The sequence below is a fragment of the Pteropus alecto genome, unplaced genomic scaffold (genome assembly GCF_000325575.1).
Source record: "Pteropus alecto unplaced genomic scaffold, ASM32557v1 scaffold92, whole genome shotgun sequence".
Lineage (NCBI taxonomy): Eukaryota > Metazoa > Chordata > Mammalia > Chiroptera > Pteropodidae > Pteropus > Pteropus alecto.
Genome location: NW_006432447.1, coordinates 4,076,246 through 4,082,123, shown reverse-complemented (window position 1 = coordinate 4,082,123; position 5,878 = coordinate 4,076,246). Strand labels below are relative to the sequence as shown.

General features: G+C 32.5%; 1 pseudogene; it reads right to left on the bottom strand.

Moving 5' to 3' along the window:
- Positions 1-651: 651 nt before the first annotated feature.
- Positions 652-767, bottom strand: LOC112476002 (annotated as a pseudogene).
- Between the last annotated feature and the right edge of the window lie 5,111 nt (positions 768-5,878).

Here is a 5,878-nt window from a genome sequence, read left to right as displayed (position 1 = left end):
GGATGACAAGGTTCCCAGCTATTTGGCTAAACATTTTTTCTGGGTGTATCTGTGAGGGTGTTTTTGGATGAGATCAATAGTTCATTCCTTTCTGCAGCTCTCATGGGACATGAGACGATTATGGGTTGGAAGACCATGCATGTGACCAATAGAACAGGAACATTAGGTCTCTGAGGACTTTGTGAAGCAGAATTTTGTACCATCCCTGAATTACCTATCTCTGGACTCTGAGGAGAAGTAAATTCTATCTTATTAGAGTCATTGTTATTTTAGGTATCTTTTGTTTCTGTTTTCCAGTTTTATTGAAGTATGATTGACTTCAAATAGCAAAATTTTTTATTTTTTACTTGCTATTATACACCTTAAAATTATATTTAAGGTGTATTACATTTAAGGTGTATAATTCATGCCTTTCTCAGACTGGGATTGTTGTATCTGTTTATTTACAATACATTTAAGGTGTATAATATGATGATTTGATATATGTATACATTTTGAAATACCACAATCAGGTTAATATCCATCACCCCACAGTTACTTTGGGGATTTTTTTTTTTTTTTGAGGGCATTAGGGTAGTGAGAACACTTAATATTTACTTCCTTTTAAACAAATTTCAAATATACAATATGTTATTATTTATTTATTATTTATGCCTACAGCACCTGGTCTTCCTAGGTGGTCTCCCATCCAAGTACTAACCAGGCCCAACCTTGCTTAGCTTCCGAGATCAGACATCAGGCTTGTTTAAGGCGGCATAGTTGTAGACCACAATATGTTATTATTAACTATAGTCACCATGCTGTATATTAGATCCTTAGAACTTATTCTTATAATCAAAAGTTTGTACCCTTCAACCAAAATCTCCTCATTTCCCCCACCCCAGCCCCAATAATCACTCTTCTATTTTCTGCTTCATTAGTTCAACTTTTTTGATTCTACCTATAAGTGAAATCATGCAGTACTTCTCTTTCTGTGTCTGACTTAGTTTACATAGCATAATGTCCTCTAGGTTCATCCATTCTATTGCAAATGTCAGGATTTCCTTCCTTTTTAAGGATGAATCATTTTTCATTATGTATATCACATTTTCTTCATCCACCAATAGGCGTTTTGGTTGCTTCCTTACCCTGACTATTGTAAATAATGCTGTAATGAACATGAGAATACAGATATTGCTAAGACAGATTTTATTTCCTTTGGATATATACCCAGAAATGAAATTTCTGCATCACATGATAGTTCTATTTTTTGAGGAATCTCCATAAATTTTTTCATAATGATGTACCAATTTACACTCCCACCAACAGTGTGCTAGAGTTTCTTTTTCTCCACATCCTCATCAACACTTATTTCTTTACTATTTGATAATAGACATCCCAACAGGTGTGAAATAATATCTCACTGTGGTTCTGAATTGCATTTCCCTGATGATAGTGATGTTGGGCACTTTTTCATATAGCTCTTGGACATTTTTGTGTCTTCTTTAGAGAAATATCTATTTAGATCCTTTGTCCATTTTTTAATCAGATTTTTGTTTGTTTGTTTTGTTTTGTTTTGTTTTGTTGCTATTGAGTTGTATTAGTTACTTATATATTTTGGATATTAACCCTTTATCAGATATATAGTTTACAAATATTTTCACTTGTTCCATAGGTTGCCTTTTTGTTTTGTTGATTATTTCCTTTGCTGCGCAGAAACTTTTTAGTTTAATGTAGTCCTGCTTGTTTTTGCTTTTGTTAGCTGTGTTTTTGGTATAAATTCAAAAAATCAGTGCTAAGAACAATGCCAAGGAGATTTCCACCATGTTTTCTTCTAGGAGGTTTACAATTTCAGGTCTTATATTAAGTCTTTAACCCATTTTGATCTGATTTTTATGTTTGGTGTAATTTAAGAATCCAATCTCATTCTTTTGCATGTGGATATCAGTTTTGCCAATACCATTTTATTGAAGAGATTTTCCCTTCTTGTGTTCTTGGTGCCATTGTTGAATGCTAGTTGACTGTATATGTGTGGGTTTATTTTGGGGGCTCTCTATCCTGTTCCACTGGTCTTTAAGTCTGTTTTAATGCAAATACCAATCTGTTTGATTACTATAACTTTGTAATATAATTTTGAAGTCAGGAAGTGTAATGCCTCCAACTTTGGTCTTCTTCCTCAAGACTTCTTTAACTGTGCAGGGTCTTTCATAGTTCCATACAAATTTTAAGATTGTTTCTTCTATTTCTGTGAAAAATGCCATTGGAATTTTGATTGGGATTACATTGAATCTGTAGATTGCTTTGGGTAGTAAGGACAGTTTGACAATATTAATTCTTCCAATCCATGAACACAGGATATCATTCCATTTATTTGTGACTTCTGCAATTTCTTTAATCAATGTTTTATATAGTTTTTAAGGTACAGATCTTTCACCGCCTTAGATAAATTTATTTCTAAGTATGTTATTGTTTTTGATGCTATTGTAAGTGGGATTATTTTCTCAATTTCTTCTTTAGATAATATTTTTAATGTATACAAATGCAACTGATTTTATATATTAATTTTGCATCTTGCAATTTCATTAAATTCATTTATTATTTATTTGATGGAATCTTTAGGGTTTTCTTTATGTAAGATTATATCATCTGTCAACAGAAAAAAATTTACTTCTTTCTGACTTAGATGCTTTTTATTCCTTTTTCTTGCCTGATTGCTCTGGCTAGGACTTCCATTATTACGATGAATAGAAGTGGTGAGAGTGGCAACTTTGTCTTGTTCCTGATCTTAGAGAAAATCCTTTTAGCTTTTCATGGTTAAGTATGATGTTAACTGTGGGCTTATCAAATACAGTCTTTATTATATTGAGGTATATTCCTTCTGTACCTAATTTATTGAGTTTTTTTTTTATCATAGAAGGACATGATTATATGATTTTTATCCTTAATTCCACTAATGTGGCGTATCACATTTATTGATTTGCAAATGTAAACTATCCTTGCATCCCAGGGATAAACCCGACTTGATAATGGTATATGATTGTCCAATTGCATCGGTGATTTGCTACTGCCCTCCAAGAAAGAGTAGCTCCTGGCCTGATTGCAATCATGTAACAGGTGAGCTTTATTGTCATATATTGTTAAGATGCTACGAGAAAAGGTGAACCAAAAAAAGTGCAGATATTGGGTAAAATGTAAGACAAATACCTGACTTATTTTAAACAGAATAAATTTCACAACTGCCATCAAAAAGTTGACAATACCTTAAATATATTAGTGACATAAAATAATCCCAAATGATGGTTAGACTCTATGTTCTTGGCAAAATTTAAGAACCCTCTTTGACATACCTTACTTAGCATGAGTTAAGATTTTGAATGAGTCCTAAAATAGTTTCCAACTTATCCTTACTTCACAGTGGCACCTGTTTCATTCATTTTCATAATCCTCACATTGTCTAATATTTAAAAGGCATTCGCTCAACTTTTATGAAAAGGGTAAATAAGCCACACAAGTGCATATGTTAAATGTTTCATCCCATAAAGAGAATATTAACAGGTAATATTTAATAAGCACTTAGCTGTAGCTTATTTAATAAGCACAGGCACAGTTGTAAGCATTTAATATACATTCACTTGTTCAGTTCTCAAGAATTATTTAAAACCGAAAAACAATATAAACACTACCTAGAAAACTTGTAGGATGAAACTAAAGTACTATTTAGAGACAAATTTAAAACTTCAGATGCATCCTTTTTAATTACGGAAAAATTCAAACAAAAGTATAAAAGAGTATAATGAACCTCTTGATACTCATTATCCAACTTATTAACATTTAACCATTTTGGATTATTTTGGAGCAAAATATATCATATCATTCCATCCAAAAATCCTTCCGTGTGTATCTCTAAAAGGTAAGCATCTCTCTCTCTTTTAAACCATAATTCTATCATCACATCCAAAACAACCAGTAATAAATCCTAAATAATATTTTAGTTAGTTAGTTAGATGGTTAGAATCAGGATGCTAAACAAAGTCCTCATATTATATTTGGTTTATGTGTCTCGTAGAAATCTTTTAATTTATAAATTCTCTCTTTCTCTCTCACTCACTTTGCTAATTACTTGTTGCAGAAGCTTTTTGTTGCAGAAGCTTGATGTTTTTCTTGAAGAATTTCTCACAGTCTGGATTTTATTAATTCCATCTCCACTGGGTCTTGAACATGTTCCTTGGTTCCCTGAACTTCCAAACTCTTAGGTAGAAGTTGAGATCTAATTTTGTCAAGGTTTGGATTTTTAGCAAGAATACATCATAAGTAGTGGTGTGTACACCCAGCACATCCACTCAGGAGACCCTAGAAGCCATTAAGGATCGTTGCCCACCTCCATTTGATCAAGGGCTGCAAAGTGATGATCTTGTAAGTATATTATTCTTTATTTACTAACTAAAATTACTCTAAAAGGAACTTTCTCTCATCAACTATTTAGTTACTCTGAGATATAGTTTATATATGAAAAACAGGATAAATACTTACGCCTCCCTTTTTATAGGGTTTTCAGGATAATAAATTGATATCCTAAATCAAAGATTACCATGAGGGATATTTTAGTATCATTATAAGTTTGTGGATTTTAGTATATATGATATATTTTAATTCACAGCAGATATTTTTGATAGTCATATTGTCCCATCTTTGGCCAGAGAGAACGAACCCCTTTCATTAAGGTTCAGAGTCTTATTGTTATGACCCTGGTAGTCTTTGATAGCTTCTTTGTTATCCATTGTGACAGACATTACAAGATCGTTTTGCACATTTTCTGCCCCAGATTTGGATTCAGCCATTCTTCATGAAGCCCTGATTTCTTTAATTGAAAATGATAGAGAAATGCATTTATTAATGGACAGATTGGAAATAAATTAGTAATGTGGTCATTTCAAGAAGCTAGGTGCAAAAAAAATTCTTTAGAAAGAAGTAGAAGAAAATATTAAAGTTAAGGGCAGAAATTAGGAACTAAAAGGTGATTCCTTGCAAAAACTAATAAAATTAGTTTTATAATAAAAAATAGACAAACTTTTAACCAGACTGAGCAAGAATTAAAAGGCAGAAATAAACAATATTGTGGAGAAAAACAAAAGGACAAAGCTACACCTACAATAGAAACTAAAAATCACAATTTAATATTATAAATAATTTTATCCTGGTAACATATTATAAACGATATATTAGAAAAGTTTCTAAAAAAAAAAAAAAAAAAAAAAAAAAAAAAAAAATAAAAAAAAAAACCTAAAAAGCAAATTGAAAAAGAATAGGAAGCTAAATAAACCAAAAACCATAAAGGAAATTGAATTGGAAATCAAAAGACTTTTCCTCACTCCCAAAGGTCTAGGGCCATGGGAGATTTGGTCAAAATGTTAAGAATTGTGAAAGGTGAGACTTTTATTTGTCCATTGCCATATCCTCCAGTGACTAGAAGAGGGCCCAGCACATAGTGGGTATGCAATAAATATGTGCTAAATAAACAATCTCGATAACACGTAAACTGTTTCAAAGAATAAAAAATATGAAATGATAAATTAATTCATGGAGGAGGGTAAGTATACTCCATACTAAAACGAGACAAGGAAAGACGGAAGAAAGAAGAGGAAGGGAAGGGAAGGGAAGGGAAGGGAAGGGAAGGAGAAGGGAATGGGAAGAATCAAAGTCCACTTTGGCTAGAAGAATGTCAGCACCATGCTTCACCATCCATAACAGACACATTCAAAGAGGAAAGCAATGTGCTCCCGTTAGAGTACAGGGAGCACCTCAGAGGTGTACTTCCATACCTACCCACCATACCCTATTAGGTCCTACATAATCTGACTCTGGCTCAAGCCTCACCAACCCTCTGTTCTTTGAACATCAC